Source organism: Carettochelys insculpta, chromosome 1 (genome assembly GCF_033958435.1).
Source record: "Carettochelys insculpta isolate YL-2023 chromosome 1, ASM3395843v1, whole genome shotgun sequence".
Taxonomy (NCBI): Eukaryota; Metazoa; Chordata; order Testudines; family Carettochelyidae; genus Carettochelys; species Carettochelys insculpta.
Genome location: NC_134137.1, coordinates 112,424,392 through 112,441,582, shown reverse-complemented (window position 1 = coordinate 112,441,582; position 17,191 = coordinate 112,424,392). Strand labels below are relative to the sequence as shown.

Genomic DNA, 17,191 nt, shown 5'->3' with positions numbered 1-17,191 from the left:
GGTCCTGTGTGAACATACAGGTACCCTGATATGATTGCCTGATATGATTGTCATAGACAAAAAAGAAAATACAGAATTAGAAGGAAGACTGTAATGTTATTCTAGTTTGTTACTTATCAGGTGTGCTATTAAGAAGGATATTAAGCAAGTGCTTTACTAGACCCAGGAGTCCTACTGAACTCAATGTACTGATCACTTAAAATAAAGCTCCTCTCAGGAAGAATATAAGTCACCTTCTCATGGACTTTGCTGAACTGGAGCTTAAATCTGCAACAGAACTTAAACGGTTTCTCTGGCAGACACTGGGGTAATATTCGATATAGACTTAGCCATAAATGTTGGCCAAATGCTCTAAAAAGACCCACAGCATAACATTCTGGTATGCTCATCTTTTATGCCAATATTTTCCTCTGTCTGCTCTAAGTAACTGTAAACCAGTCTACAGTAGCTGAAAGCAGGTACTCATTTCCTTCATTATTAAGTGCAGTCAAGTATGATTATCAGCAGTAGGGATGTTTCAATAATAATAATAATACTAATAATAATAATAATAGTAATAATAATAATAATAATAATAAAGCAAACCAAACCAAAAAAAAAAACAAACCAAGGGTTTGCAAAACAAAACCTGCCAAAATTTACAACAAATATTATTGTCAGTGAAGAGTTTTTGATCAGATCTAATAATTAAAACTGCTGCCATTTCAGCTTGTAATGGCAGCTGGCCTTTCTGCCAGTGTGTTTAATAGTAACAATTTAGGTGGGCTAATCTGCTGGCTTTCTATCTGTGAATCTGAAGGAATCTTTGCTTAATCAAAATGTATTATTTATGCAGAGCCAATTGTGCAAGGTACTTTGAAAACCCAACCAAAATCATCCATTGTTCTATGCTTTTAATTAAAACCCAAATGTAATTTATATCCATGTGTGGTGCCACCTTCATTTTGACCTGCCTCTGTATACGGGTTTCTTAGATAGTTATTTTTCTGCCACCAGCATTTATTTCCTAATGTGTCTGAAAGTTGACCTTAGTGCTCCTGAAAGATGCTTGATTGATAATCAGGCTCGGGTTATACTATAGCTCTCTGTCAACAGAAGTCACTGTTGGAAGAGATTTCCTGACAAAATTTCCATATACAGAATGCGGCCACACACAAAAGCCAGTTGGGAGAGCTCTCTTGACAAACCAAGCACCTGGAAGCAAAGCAGACAGGGCTGCCAAGTGTTCTAGATGCCCTGCCTGTCAACAGAATGCCCACCAGAGCATCCACAAGGCTTTTTTGTCAACAGATTCTGTCACAACAGTGTTATGCCTCATGGCTTTGAGGCAGAATGCTGCCAGCGAAAGAGCTGAGTTTTGTTGACAAACTGTCAACAAAACACTTTTTGGGTGTGGACATTCCACCAGTTTTGTCGACAAAACCAGAATTTTGTCATCCAAACTCATTTTTGTAACTGTAACCTTAGAGACTGAATTCCAATGTTCAGAAAGCAAATTCTGTCTGGAAAGCATCAGCTTTTAAATAACAACCCTCCAATGCACCTCAACTGTAACCTCGGCACTTCCACCATGAAAATTGTTCCAGCCACCCCCCCACTCCAAAAATGTATGATTTTCAAATAGACTTAACTGTATTATCTGTAATACACCTGCCTCTTTTATAACTGTTTTCACCCATAGATCTCTCACCACTTTAGTCCTTCTTCTCCCATTCTCTCTTAGGCTATGTTTACGTTGCCAAAGAGGGGGTGTGATTTCCCCTGTTCATGTATGCATTATCTCTAATCAGCATAGCCATGTAGTTGTGTCAACATAGTGGCTGACAGTGAAGACGTGGCTGAGCTGAGCTGAGCTGAGTGCAAGTTTGCCTGAAACTGCTCCATATGCACCCAGAATGTCTCAACCATGTCTTTGCTGCCACTAACCTTGCTAGGCATCAAAGCTGCTTTTTGTACTTGCACAAGTTACATGTGAGCATGGCAATTACACCCTTAAACTCTCAATGTAGCTATACCCTTAAGGCATTTATTCTGTGAGCTGGGTATGGACTTTTGCTCATGGTAGGACACTGTCCAGAAAAGTGAAGAAAATCCACATTTTATGTTTCAAGGTTGAGTCCATTAAAGGGAAGAAGCAAATGTTTGTTGGGACTGTCAGCTTGCTTGACTAATTGAATTTCCTTCAACTGATGCTGAACCATAAAGATGCTGGGCAATTAAATACTTAATAATTATGATTGCCATGGCAACTACCAGTTGGTATTGTGCCAGTTCCACCAATAATACTGTTTCATTAAAGATATTTCAGAGCTTGCACGGCAGCAGAAGAAAGAAAATATCACTGGAGATAATGCATACAACATTTTTCAGTGTTCTGGATTTCTAAATTAATGTTTTGGTAGCAAATGATTAGTAAAATTAACAAGGGTCTGTGTACACTATTATATATACACACATAGTTACAGTGTTTCACACATACACACACACACATATATATATACACACACATTCATAACAACAATACCAGGTATGCAGTGAAAGTCATTATATTGCAACTGAATCACTTTTAATAAAGGCTGTTGGCCTCAGAATGGCAATAGTCTGCAATCTGGTTGATAAATATGCAGTAAATAACCAATTAATATGTGCTGGGCCACATCAACCACAGAAACAAATGTTACTATAACGTTCTGGACTCAGTTTTGTCTGTCTGGTGAAAGGCTGATGTAAATGGCATATGAAACAGCAATACAGAGGAATAAAGTGCCCTCTGTGTGAAGACAGTGTGAGCTACATCATGCACAACTGAAAAAGTGGAAAGTTATAAGGTTCAGAGTGAAATGGATTTTCTTGAACCGCCAAATCTATTAAATTGCTTAAATATAAAAAGGAGTATGCTATTGAAATCCCAGTTGGACTCCTGTTCAGATGGATCGGGGTTGTTTTTTTTTCTCCCAAAGGATAATGTATTTGAATATGTTTAGTATCTTTACTGACTTCCTTTTCCATCTTTCAGCAAGGGGGAATTAGACTTTAAAATAACTTTTCATATTTATCACATAGGTAAATTTACAAATAAAAATATAATAAATATTAGCTTGTAATCCCATGTGTCTATTTACACTTTTACTAAACAATATAATTATTATGAATTTGTAAAAAATAGGTTTGTGAAAAATTGGTTAAGTAATGTCGCTTTTTCGTATTATCAAAGCATCAATTAATTTGTAGATCAGTCTGGAAAATGTTTTGGGTTCATTTATTAATTGATTGATTGGTTGTTTTGGCTAAATAATCCAAAACCAGACATTTATAAAGTAAATGAAAGTATGCTCGCCAAACCTTTTGCTTTAAACCTGATTTTTTTCCCCAATAAATAAACAAATAAATAAAGTTGTATTGCCTCATGGGAGTCATAATTCTAGTCATTCAATGCCCCATTTTTCCTGGTTTTCATTCCTCTATCAGACAGGTGCACTCACATCTCTTACGATGTGCCAAATGAATCACTGAGGTGCATCATGGGAGTTGTAATCCAGCTGAACCAGCTACTTCACAGAGAAGACTGGGGATGTGAAGAACCCGAACTACAACTTTCTGGAGGCACCATGGTAGGATTCTTTCAAATACTTTCACCTCAGAAAAGTATTTGGTCAAAAGAATCCATGTTTTCCATCAAAAACAAGTTCAATGGAAATTTTTGACCATCCTTACTGTCTTATTTTATTTTAGACAAAAATGTTCTAGATGTTATTTCAGAGAATACTTTTGCGTTATGTAAAATATTGCAGCTGGGAACCTTACCAGCTGGGATCAATAGGAAGCTCATTTTAGATAAAAAAACAATTTTTGTGCATCTCAACACTTGTGAGGGACATAAACCTACCACAGAGTTTAACATCATCACCCTGAATATTCAATGATGAAACATCTCAATCATATCTGCTGTGACATCGAACATTTAAATCTGCTCATGGCTTAAACTAAAAAAATAAAAAAAAAATGAGATCTAAAAAACTTCAGTGCTAACACTGTGAATAACAATAAGAAAAAGAATAAGAATAAAAGAATAAAGGAGAACTGAGAATAGGAATAAAGAAATTCTTTTTTCCTCTGTGCTTGGTACTGCTATGACTTCTGCTGGGATACAGTGTCCAGCTCTGCTGTCTACAAATCAAGGATGTTCATACACTGGAGAGGGCTCAGACAAGAGCCATAAAAATACTCTTTTATATTAGTTTTGAAAGTTCTAATTTATCTGGACCTAGGACTGTTGGTCACCTTCTGATACAAATTTCATTTCCATTGTTCCATTACATTCTTTAACAGCATGAAGTCATTCATTAAAAATAAACCATAAACCGGAAGGGAAAGTACAGCAGACAAATGCTACAAAAGTTTTATTATATTTTCATTTTTAACTTCTAAATTTATAAACAGAGATGGGAAAACACAACAAACTCCAGACTAAAATAGTATAAAACTACATTTATAAAAATTAACAATTGCTTGCAAACAATTCGCAAAGGGAACAAAGGCTAGAATTATAAACCAGATAAGTAAAAGAAAGTAATTCAAAAAGCCCTACTTTGATGTATGAAAGTGCTTCATCCCTAGCTCATACATCCAGAAGGGAATTTGACAGGTCATAAAGTCCAATCTGCTACATCACAGAAGGACCCAGCACCCTCCCTGCTGTAGTCCCCCTCCCATTGATTTTCCCCTGACTCCTAAACAGCCCCCTCAAGGCTTTAACTTACAACCCCATGTTTAGCAGGCTAATGTGCAAACCACTTAGTTATTCTTCCCCCAGAAATCTAACCTACCCCAGCACCTTAGAAGTCCCCCTGTAGAACAGAGTGCCCAACTTTTGGTTCACAAGTCTAATGATCTAACCATTTAGCTATCTCAGCCACTATTACATTTTTACAGATACTTTCCCTTCTGCCTCGGCCATGCCTGTTGACTAGTGGAAAATTCGTGATGACAGCTAAGCAAGAATTTAGATTCCCCTGCTTAAAAAAATGTAAAAATGTTTGAGGGATCTGATCCTGCATTACTTAGGTAAATGAGATTTTTGCCTGTGAATGCAGTGGAATTTGGATCAGACCTCAAAATTACAAGCCTCTGCCACTGGAGCTAAAAGCAAATCTCCAAAACAATATGTAGCCTATGAACCACAGCTGAGAAGCCATAACTCTAACAAACAGAGGGATCATATTGGCCAATTCATGGCATAGGATAAAGAGAAACCACGCTGATAGAAACACCCAGAAAAGTCAATGGTTTGGGAGTAAATTTAAGGCATATATATTTACAGAAACCAGGGATTAAGATATTATAAGGTTCTGTTTAATAAATTTGTTTACCTACTATAACACATTGATGGAAGCCATTTGTTTTGATTAATAAATTAGAAGAAAGGAAAGACTATTAAAGGAGTGTTTTGAACCTTAATGTTGTCTAGTGTCTCAGAATAAGCACACTGGGAATGTCCTCTCATTGAGTTAAGTATCATTTCATTGCACTGAAAGTGAAGCAAATAGGGCTTATTTAAATGAACAATAAAAACAATAAATAAAAAATAGAAGAAAAAATGTATTTGCTTTTTTTAATCTTAGCAAATACTTGGGCCAGTTCCATACTTAAAGAATTGTCTGCCATTGATTTATGGTTCCCTTAGGCATTATGCTGAAAGCAAGTACATTTATCTGCACATTAACAAACCAGAATTACAGGAGCAGAAGAATGCCAAATTCTATCAAACTTATATGTAAGCATTACAGAGTTCTAAGGCACTAAATTACAACAATGAGGCAAATGATTAAGTTGGACACCTGCTTCAGCTACTCTCATTTCGTTATGTCAGCAAGAGGAGAATTTACCTTAATTTCTGATTGCCACCATATAACTAGAACTTCAGAGATCTTTGACAGGGAAATCTCACAATCATGGTGAATTTAAATCACACAAAAGGTGTCTTATTTTAGGTTTAATGACAAATCTAAAACTCTGATCAGGGTGGTCATTTGGACATGAGTCCCATGAGCAGTCCATATCTGACCATATATATAGCATCTGAACCAAAATATCAGACCGGTATGAACTAACAGAGGTGGTCCTTAGGGAATCTCTGTGATGTCTGCCTTCTCTCTTCTCCCATAACATGTTTATAAGATCTTACATGGCGATACCCTGACAATAACTTTTATTGCATCTTCTGCACTCAGATTGTTAATTGGAACCATTGATAAACACACTCTACTCCCAAGATGACCCATCCATCTGGAATATACAATGGATCAGATGCTCTGTATGTCATCATTCAGTTCTTCCCTTTGACAAATTTTATCCTCATTCACATTAAAATCACCAATGATTGATTGTGGCATGACAGTGCTGAACCAAGCATGGTTTGGAAGTAATGAGAGAGCTTCAGAAATCTGTAATAAGAGCCTTGCTAAAAGACTGGATATTTTCACGTCAGCCTTTCTCTTTCTGTTGTTTTTTTTTTGTTTTGTTTTGTTTTTTGTTTCTTTTTTTGTTTGTTTGTTTGTTTTGTTTTGCTGAGATTTATAGCTAAAGTGAAGCTGTACTGACCTATAAAAGCTGAAGTTGGTTATAATCATGTCTCTCTTCAGTTCCAGGTTCCTTTAGTCTAAAAAGAAAAGCAAAAAAGAGAAACCAGGGACAAAGACAACAGTCCACCAACTGGGGAAAAAGCAGCATCAAAACTGGCAGAAGCAGACTAATGACTTCGCTTAGAATGTGAAGTTCTTCCCACAGGTCTCATTATGGTATCTATGCCCCACTAATTCCAAGACAAGCAATCTAGTTTCAGAGAAAATGAGGCACTCATATAGTACAGACTTTCTTAACATTGTTGAGTCAGCTTTGCTAAATTCTTTATGCACCCTTACTGCCCAGCAAAGTCCAGTCCATCATTATTACACCACTATAGCTACGTATACACTGGGATGCTACTTCGAAATAGCTTATTTCGATGTAGCGAAATCAAAATCAGCTATTTCGATGAATAGCGTCTACACATCCTCCAGGGCTGGTGCCGCCGACGTTCAATGTTGATGTTGGACAGCACTACATCGAAATAGGCGCTGCAGGGGAGCGTCTACACACAAAAGAGGCCCAAATCGAAATAAGGGTGCCAAGAACAGCTGCAGACAGGGTCACAGGGCGGACTAGCACTTCCGGGGCAACAGCTAGCCGCTCCCTTAAAGGGCCCCTCCCAGACACACTCAGCCTGCACAGCACGCGGTCTGCAAAGCCACAAGCACGCACCCCGTGGAAGCAGCATGGACCTCCAGCAGCAGCAGGAGCAGCCAGAGGCCCACACACCCGCCCCTGGAGGACCAGTGGCTACCCTGCTCAGTGCCATGCAGGAGGCAGCTGAACATCTTTTATTTGAGGAAGATAAGCTGCCCCCAGGGGATGAGGAAGCAGCCTCAGACCTTGCTGCCCTCCCAGCCCACTCCCGCCCCACATGCTGCCGGCTGTGGAAATACCCCACAAGCACAGACTGGTGGGAGCAGCTGGTGCTCGGTGAGTGGGACAATGAGCGCTGGCTCCGGAACTTTTGTATGAGCCGGCAGACATTCCTGGAGCTGTGCCAGTGGCTCACCCCTGCCTTATGGCACCAGGACACCCCCATGCGACGTGCCCTGACAGTAGAGAAACGGGTTGGCATTGCTGTCTGGAAGCTGGCCACTCCAGACAGCTACCGATCCGTGGGGCAGCAGTTTGGTATTGGCAAGACCACCATCGGGGCTGTCCTCATGGAGGTAAAAGGACCCGGGGGGGAACCCTGGGGGGAGGGGGGAACCCTGTGGGGAGGGGGGGAACACTGTGTGGGGGGAGCCCTGTGGGGAGGGCCAGACACACCCTGCACACGCCTCACCGGTGCTCTCTTGTGTTCTTCCCCTGCACATCAGCCACGCAATCAATGCCCTGCTCCTCCACAGGCTTGTGTGGCTTGGGGACCTGGATGCCGCCATCACGGGGTTTGACAGCCTGGGCTTCCCAAATTGCTTTGGGGCCCTAGATGGGACCCATATCCCCATCCATGCCCAGGAGCACAGCGGAGGACACTTCCTCAATAGGAAGGGATACCGTTCCGTGGTCTTCCAGGCCTTGGTGGACAGCCGGGGACGCTTCTTGGACATTTATGTTGGCTGGCCTGGCGGCACCCACGACACCCAGGTGTTCAGAAATTCGGGCCTGTGCCGCTGGCTGGAGGTGGGGACCTACTTCCCCCAGCGGGAGATCCCTGTGGGGGACACTACCATGCCCCTCTGCCTAATTGCAGGTGCAGCATACCCGCTCCGGCCCTGGCTCATACACCCCTACACGGGCCATCTCACAGCCTGCCAGAAGCGGTTCAACATGCTCTTGAACTATGCGCGCCAGGTGGTCGAGCGCACTTTCGGCAGCCTCAAAGGGCAGTGGAGGTGTCTCCTCACCCACCTGGATGCAGGCCTCACCAACATCCCCCAGGTTGTGGGTGAATGCAGCACATTCCACAACCTGGTCGAGAGCAAGGGAGAAGCCTTGTTCCAGGGCTGGTCTGTGGAGGCTGGCAGGGCCGATGTCCAGCCACCTGCTGCCCCCAGTCGCGAGGTCGACCCTGAGGGGATCCGGGTCCGGGAGGCCCTGAGGGCCCATTTTGACCAGGCTGCGGGGTGAACGCTGGCAGGGCCAGCTGTGGGTGAGCCACCCACTGCACCCCCCGATCCTCCACAACACTCCCTGCCCCCACGCCCACACCACAGAACACCCAAGAGCACATACACCCACACTTTTCTTTGAAATAAATGGAAATTTTGTTTGAAACAAAACAGTGCAACCTTATTATTAAAAGAAGGGGGGAACTATGTACATGGGGGGGCAGCTACTAAATGGGGGTAGAACAAAAGCTATTTACAAAGATGGGTGGAATATGTACAAAGGAGGGGGGCCTTGGGGGGCAATGTCCTCAGCCTTGCACCCCCTACTGTCCAGCGCCTGGTGTTGTGGGGCATGACCCATGTCTGGGCCGGAGGCCCCACCGAGGTTTGGTGGGGGCCGGGAGAACTAGCAGATAGGGCTGGGCAGTGTCCAGAGGCCCATGGTCCCCCTAGGCGGCAGGCCCCAGGATGGCTGATGGTGGAGGGATGGCAGACGGAACGGTGGGTGGAGAGGCAGGCGGAGCGGCGGGCAGAGCAGCAGGGGGGGCCAAGTGCCGCGCAATGTCCTGGAACGTACGCATGAAGGCCCCCCAAGCCTCCTGGCGCCAGGCCAGCACTCGCTTCTGGAGATGGAGCTGCCGCTCCTCCACCTGCAGGAGCCGCTCAGACACCTCCAGCTGATGCCAGATGGTGGCAAGCAGCTGGGGGTCCGTGGACGCCCGCAGATGGCTCTGCTGCTGTCGGGCTTGTCCTGGGGCTGGTCCGTGCTCTGCCAAGGGGCTGGCCTGCTGCGATGGCCCTGGTGGGCTGTCCGGGACCACAGATGCCACACCGGTGCTCTCCGGGCCCTCCGATGGTGCAGCTGCGGAACAGAGGGGGGAAGAAGAGTGGAGACAGCCATTAATGTGGGCCCTGACCCGTGGCCCTTGTCCCTCCACCCCTCTGCTGCTGGTTCCCCATCCCCATCCCCCGGAGATGCTGCTGCTGCTGATGGGTGTCCAACCCCGCCCCCACACCATGGGGGACCCTAGGTTCTGCTCCCCCCATCCCCAGGGATGGGGCATGGTGCTGTCCTGCTGGGGGGGGCAGGGGCTGATGAACTCTTCTGAGGGACATGCTACTGCTGTCCTCGGGGCCATAGTCATCTGGGTGTGTGGAGGGTCCTGGTCATGTCCCTTGTCCCCGCCCCTTAACCCCAGGGTGTGCACCGGGGGGTACACACCTGACGGTCCGCTCCCATGGTCGGGGGACACCCATCAGGTGGACACCCTGCTGGAGCTCTGGGAGGTGAGGGCTATCAGCAGCCCCCCGTCACTGTAGGCCTCCTCCTCCTCCTCTGGTGTCCCAGGGGTGGGCTTCTGGGGGGGCCCTGGGGTGCAGGCCTGGCCTCTGGGGTGGACTCCATCTCTGGGGCCTGCTGGGGCTTGTTGGCTGAGGTGTCAAGGGTGGCCTGGGGGGAGGAGGCGTACCAGGGGCCCAAGATTTCCCTGATCTCCCTGTAAAAGGGGCAAGCAGCGGGGGCTGCCCCAGACCAGCTGGCCGTGTCCCGGGCCCGGGTGTAACCCTGCCGCAGCTCCTTTACCTTACTCCTGACATGGTCAGGAGTGCAGGCAGGGTGACCCTGGGCAGCCAGGCCCTCAGCCAGCCGAGTGAATGCATCCGCATTCTGCCTCTTGCTCCCCATTACCTGGAGCACCTCCTCATCGCCTCAGAGTCCCAGCAGGTCCCGGATCTCGGCCTCCGTCCAGGAGGGACCCCGCTGCCTCTTCCCCTGCTGGCTGGCATGCTGGGAACCCTGGGTCCCCTTGGAGGGGGTGCCCTGTGGGTGCCTGGGGGGCTGGCTGGCTGCCATTGGTGCAGGGTAGTGGGTTGGGGCTCTGGGAGGACGTGCAGGCTGGGCACGTGCGTGTGCTGCTGCCTGCACGTGCTCTCAGCTTCCTGCACAGGAAATAAGGGGGCAGGGAGCTTTAAGGGGCCGCTGCATGCGGCGACCATAGAGCTCAGGGGCTGGAGAGAGCGTCTCTCAACCCCTCAGCTGATGGCCGCCATGGAGGACCCTGCTATTTCGATGTTGTGGGACGCAGATCGTCTACACACACCCTACTTCGACATTCAACATCGAAGTAGGGCGCTATTCCCATCTCCTGATGAGGATAACAACTTTGACATATCGCCACCTTGCGTCGATTTCAACTTCGAAATAGCACTCGGCACGTGTAGACACGGTGGGCGCTATTTCAAAGTTGGCATGACTATTTCGAAATAGCTGGCTAGAGTAGACATGGCTCATGAGTATGGCTACTCAAATGATTTGGTGAAGTGTTAGCTCTTTTGGGCAATACCCAGATTTAAGTGTTTCCCTGTGTATAGATAAAACATGTTCTGAAATCATTAGTTCCCTGTTGCCTACTCAGCTTCATTTCCAAAGGTAGTACCCAGCTGCCCTTTTCTTTTCAACTCCAGTACTCCCTTTACATCAATTTATGTTTCCAAAACCGTATCTTTTAATAAGTGTAACCTGAAGTTCCCCTCTACATGTTTCCCCTTGAGGTCCTTTCCAGTTCTTGCACTCTATGACTCTATGGGGTCGTCTGCACTTACCCCCTCCTTCTAAGGGAGCATGTAAAAGAGCCTGATTGGAGAATGGCAATGAGGTACCCCACTGCATATGAAGCACCTTATTAGCACAATTCCCCCCATAAGAACTTTGAAGTTGTTAACTTTGAAGCAGCAGCAAGCAGTGTAGCCACGGGCACTTCTCAGTACTCACACAACTTTTTGGCAGTAAGGGAACTTCGAAGTTGTTATTCTCTGATTGGGCTCTTTTACATGTCCCCTTCAAAGGAGGGGGCTAATGTAGATAAGCCCTATGTGTCATATTCCCAAATCAAAGTAGCCTGCTGCTGGCGTCCAATACTGCATGACAATGAGTTGGAAAAGGGTACCTGCTACTTCAGGTGATAAGCACCCTTTAATCCTATTTAAAATAGTAGGCCTGTGGCCACACTTGGCCAAAATTTCGAAATGGTCATGCTAATGGCCGAATCAAAGAATACTAATGAGATGCTGAATTGAATATTCAGCACCTCATTAGCATTAACACACTTCTGGCCACAGAGCTCTGAAAGTGCTGCTTTCCAATGCACATGGCTCGGTGTGTCTACATGGGGGTCTTTTTTGAAAGGACCCCAAGCATTTCATAATCCTTTCATCTGATTTTGAAATGTGCGGGTCCCCCTGTGTAGCTGCGTTGAGCCGTGCACTTTCGAAAGCGGCACTTTTGAAGGACAGTGTCCAGAAGTGTGCTAATGCTAATGAGGCGATGAATATTCAATTCAGTGCCTCATTGGTATTCTTCAATTTGGCCATTAGCATGGCCGTTTCAAAGTTTTGGCCAAGTGTGGCCATAGCCTTGGTGTTCAGAGCACTTTAAAGATCAAATATTGTACCAGTGGAAAAAGACTAATGAGTGTCCTTTCTCCCCTTGTTTGTCCTAGGCAGGAATTTAATTATTTTTCTAAAATTCATTGTTAACCTTCTTTCTCCTGATAGATCATGGAAGCGAAGACACCAACAGAGCTGACACTGTGATCTTAGTTTTGAGGTGTCATTATAGACTGTCCAAATCCTCCAGTCAGATGTTGATTTTGGCACATCAGCATATAAAATTGGCATTTATATGTGTATGTGTTGGTGAATATTTTTGCACTTAACTGGTGGAATACTCACTGAACCAGTGAAGTTAAGAAATTATTGTATAATATGCATTAAAAAAATCAAATTTTAAATTTGCAATCAGAAGCATTGAGTCCAGAAGCAAGATCCAAAGACTTATGCTTTTGCATTCAAAGAAAAAGAAACATCCATTTGTCCAATCTAAACTGCTCAAAATGTGAATACTGAATACTCACAATTTGTTCCCTAACAAATTACAGACCAACTGCTATTTCCGTACTCAATAAATTATAAATTATTTAAATAACAAAAATGTGAGGAAGTGTTTAGATATTTTGTGAACAGCAAAAGAGTTACATTAATTGAATAAGTTAATTGTGTTTCCAGTCACATCCAGACTCTGTTCAGCAAGTGTGTATCACAACCTTGTTTCATTGATAAGAAGGATGAAATTGTCACTTCAAGGATCACAGTTCTTCTGGTGAAAAACAAAGGTTTCCAAGTTAATGTTATATGTTACTTTATGAAATAAGCAGCATTTGAAACATTCAAATTCATGCCAACAGTATATTTTTAAAATAGTTATTTTAGAGAGTTAACATTCAATATTGTACTCATATGCCTAGAGCAAAATACAACACTGTATTACACAGATTATGATCGAACTGAGATAACCTGGTAGAAGTGTGTGTGCGAGAAAGCGAGATGAGGAAGAGGCAATTCAAGGGGTAGAAAACACAGTATCTGCAATGAGCATATTAACGTTTGGTCATTTTTGCGGATTCTACATTGAAGGATGCACAGTATAAAATTACTAGCTTCAGAACGTGCTGAGCTATAATAAGAGTAAGTAAAAAATGTGAATATTGCTGAGGCAAAACAAGAATGGCCAAGTACTCAGGGTAATGCTTACTCTCCCCTACCCTGTTTTGTAAAACAATGACCAATGTTGGCAATTATTACTACTTATTATTATTTGTTTTATGGTAGAGCCTAGGAGACAACTGAAGAATCGTTCTTCATTGAATACAACCATGCAAGACTGAGTAACAGATAGACCCATTTGCAGATGAAGGGATGGGATTTAACATAGCAGTTGAATAAACGAATGTGTGGATCAAAAATACCAACTGAACTCTTCTGAGTTACACCTCTTTCATCTGATTGACTTCTATTTTATTGTAGTGGTAAAACATTTGAGCAAGACTGGTTTGTAATTCTCCATATTGCAGAACATAGGTGGAGGCCATACAGCAGTTGACCTAGCTGTGCCTCACACTCAAGAAACCTTAACCAAATCCTGCAAGAGTCTTCCCCTGGTTTGAAACATAGATCCTACATGGGCACTCATCTCTGCCTTGCCAGGGCAAGGTCCTGGACCAGTTGCCCTACCCTCCGAACTGCTGAGTCACATATGGCAATCAGGGCACTGGAGAAAGATTTCTGGGCATTCTTTTGGCTGCCTCGATACCACAATGAAAATAACTGAAGAAAATGAATAAATCTGTATCTTTGATTAAATAAAAGTCTTAATAGTTCTTTACTGATGGGCAGATGGCGGGGGGTGGGATAACTGTAGTGGATCTAGATAGCCTACAGACACCAATCCCTGACACATTTGACATGCAGCTTATTATCTGGAGATGGGCTGGACATGCTGGAGACAATCCCTCTGCACTAGGTATTGAGGAGAAAAAGAATGACTTTGAAAAATCCCCAGATTTTGTCAAAATCTACAGTGGGCATTATATTATACATTATATATTATATTAGTTGCTCTTTTCATGGAGGATAAAAAAGATGTTTTCCTTCACTGTCACATTTTGCCTCCACAGCAGGTTGTGGGCTTAGTTGGAGCAAATGTGAACTGGGGGTTAGGCTGTGATCTCGCAACCTCATTATGTAAGCCCAGGGCAGGTGTCCAGAACAGGTGCCTCATAGGAACAGTGATGAGATAAAATGGATTGGTAAACACTTTATAGGAAGTATTCTTGAAAACAGGGTTGCTGGGACCTCTGGCATCTAGCTACAATGCAGTTCATCAGGGTTAGCTACTGACAGTTTAATTATCTGAGCATATATAGGCATGGCCACTTGCGGTTCCCACTGGCTGTGGTTAACCATTCCCAGCCAATGGGACCTACAGGAAGTGGCACAGGCTGGGCCACCACTTCCTGCAGTTCCCATGGGCCAGGAACAATGAATATTGGCAGTGGGAGCTGGGTTCTTTGTGCCTGCAGACTTTTAGATAAAATAAGTGTCTGGCAGAGTGCCAGCAGCTAAGCTCAATGAATTATGTGTGGCCAATGGGCCAGAGGTTCTCCATCCCTGCATAAAGGAGAAGAAATGGGAACTTCAGGGGTTCTATGACTGGTATGCCAGGGAGCAACACCCCCTCTTTAAATACCCCTACCGCTTAACCCTCATTTAAGGGGTGGAGCTGGTGAGGTCTCATTGGATTGTTGGCAGGAGATGAGAATGGGCAAAAGGCCGGGGGAGGAGAGGAGGAGGCTGACAGCGTCTGCCTCTTCATATTTATAAAGAATTGTGGACTGACCTGCAATGTATACTTATCTGTTGGGTACTCCCTGACATTTAGAAATAAAGTTGTGGCCTGATTAATCACATCCAATTTCTCCTGTCTTTCTTTCAGCATAGCCCCAGAGGGACCACATGGCCAGATAGGAGGATGTGCAGAGAGTCATTTGTGGAGGAAGAGCTCATTTATGAAGGTCTTTGTGGTTAGGATTGAAATGGAGCAGAATGGGTATGGATCTCCTATGGAATGGCCATAAACCTTCTTCATCCCCAAATCATTCACTCTGGATTTTGTTATGTTTTGAAACTTAGTTATACAGGAGTACCTTGCTATCATGTATGGTTTTCCCACATAAGCAGGGATCAGGCATGAGACCTAGCAATGGCATTTGGTCAGCCGAATATAGAGTTTTGCATCTTTAATATAACACTAGACAAATAGAGAAGCACAGAAAACTTTTATCTAAGGGTACATCTCCACTTACTGGAAGATCAATGTGCTATTAGTGGATATTCCAGGGTTTGATTTAGTGCTTTTAGTGAGGCCATGCTAAATTGAACCATCAGGGTTCCACCATCAACCCTGGTACTCCTTGGAGTAAGGAAAGTGAATGGGAATAGCACCTTTACTTCCCAGCGTAGACACAGCCTTTGTATAGAAGTGTGCACTAGGAGGGTGCCAAGTGTAAGTGGATGAATCTAATTATTTTGTTCTATCTGAGGGAAAAAGGCTTTATTATGTCACAAACATGGCTTCTATTCCATTAAAATACTTGATCATATTAGAAACAGATATCCTCATTTATATATAAACACTTAATCCTCCCTTGACTCCTACCAAAGCTTTCAGCCTCAGTGATATCTTGTGGCAACATGTTCCACAGGTTCATTGTGTACTGGGTAAAAAGTGTTTTTTTTTCTATCAATTTTCAGTGCATTGCCTTTCATATGCAAGGCATTTATTCTTAATCTTGTATTGTGAGAAAAAAAATCTCCACTGCTCGATACATATGAATTATTATTGAATGTCCAAAAGCATTTTTTACAAATAATGGACCCTGGTTAAGCTTATTTTCTTTTATTTGTAAGTACCCTGTTTATCTCCCTTCAATGTACTTTTAGCAGTCCCCAGGCCTTTGTAGTCTCATGTAATATGAAGGTACCCAAGAATAATACCAAGCTGCTCTCTTCGAGAGCTGTTAGCTAGACTTTTTGTTCCCTTTCTTGGCACTTGAACAGTTACTGAATAGGAGATTCTGTCATGGTTAACTGACATAGATTCCATTATTCCAACAATTGAATTACTATTAAATGCTGTGTTGCTAAGCTTTGTGGTATGTCATTCTTTCATTATCATCAGTAGGCCTGGTATATTGTTTAAGATATAGGATTTGTTCAAACCTGAATGATAGGAATACATTTGGAAAAAAAATAATATTTAATACCGATTCTATTAGGGATTGGAAAAATAATTTACAGAATCCTTAGCTCTTTGACTACATAATACAGCATTAGCAGAACAATTGTTAGGTTTTTATGAAAAGACCTCAAAATCCTTTGACATTTATAAAAACTTACATAATAAAAGAAAATAATAATAATTCCATTTTCATCACTCTGATCAATTTGAATCAATAGAATGATACATTGTTCTTTGGTAAAAAAAAATCCCTTATTTTTATATGAAATGAACCTCAGGGGAATTCATTTTGCCATGGACAAAGATTATATATTTTATGAAATACTTTAACTGAATTCTTTATCATTGTAAGTTCTATTTTCTGAGTTCAAGAGTGGAAATACTGAATGGCTGAATGTCACAGATCAGATAAAAACACAGGCTTTCAGCTGCTGAGCATTTTAATAAATAGAGGCAGACAAATACTTGACTATTTGTAAGTGTTCATGTCTCTAGTAGGGCATTAAGTATATTGTAATATATAGAATAACAGATTAATTTTCAAGATCATCATCTGGAATTCCCCCCCAAATAAAAATAGATTACGGTGAGATATACTTTATTTGACATATTCTCCCCATGGAACAATTAATTGGGGGGATGTAATGGATTTTTTATTCACTGACAGAGCTGTGCAATGTTTCTCCATTCTCCTATTAAAATATTCTAATTAAATCAGTCATCCTAGTCCCATCTGTTATATAGAGCTCTCATGTGGGTTGGCTGCTGGATTCTTTCTACGATAGTCACTGTATTTAGATCCCTTCATGGCTGGTTGGATGTCATACACAGTAGAATCTTGATCCCTGTTAGAAATTATTGCTAAAATATATCTTGG

At 43.2% G+C, this 17,191-nt stretch overlaps 1 long non-coding RNA gene across 1 annotated transcript in view; it reads left to right on the top strand.

Moving 5' to 3' along the window:
• Positions 1 to 16,990, top strand: part of LOC142011050 (uncharacterized) — a 30,043-nt gene extending 13,053 nt beyond the window's left edge. Inside the window, exons 2-4 of the long non-coding RNA XR_012644947.1 lie at positions 3,469 to 3,611; positions 6,642 to 6,797; positions 15,010 to 16,990. This is a non-coding gene — a long non-coding RNA (uncharacterized LOC142011050). The remainder of the gene's footprint in view (positions 1 to 3,468; positions 3,612 to 6,641; positions 6,798 to 15,009) is intronic.
• Positions 16,991 to 17,191: the final 201 nt, after the last annotated feature.